The sequence below is a fragment of the Macaca mulatta genome, chromosome 20 (assembly GCF_049350105.2).
Source record: "Macaca mulatta isolate MMU2019108-1 chromosome 20, T2T-MMU8v2.0, whole genome shotgun sequence".
Classification (NCBI taxonomy): domain Eukaryota; kingdom Metazoa; phylum Chordata; class Mammalia; order Primates; family Cercopithecidae; genus Macaca; species Macaca mulatta.
The window spans coordinates 85,047,079-85,047,400 of NC_133425.1; positions in this window are offsets into that span (position 1 = coordinate 85,047,079).

A 322-nucleotide genomic window follows, 5' to 3' on the forward strand; every position below is an offset into this window, starting at 1 on the left:
CTTCTCTTGTGCCTTCAGTCCCTCCCCCAACCCCCCAGAGGGCTGGGCCCGGCCCCCGGAGTGCCCACTTCTGAGGCAGGGGCTCTCCCAGACCCAGCCCACCAGGACTGAATGGGTCCAGGGAGGGATGCAGGGACGCACAGGCTGCCAGGGGCAGGGAGCGGGGACCACACCATGGCTGCCTCCACCCCTGAAGGAGTTCCGCTCGGCTTCCTGGGACTCCCCAGGCCTGAAACCCGCTCGGTGAGGACTGTGGACATGATGCAGGGGTGCCAGGAGCCTCCCACATGGCCTGCGCCGCAGGGACCTGGGCTGGGGGCAC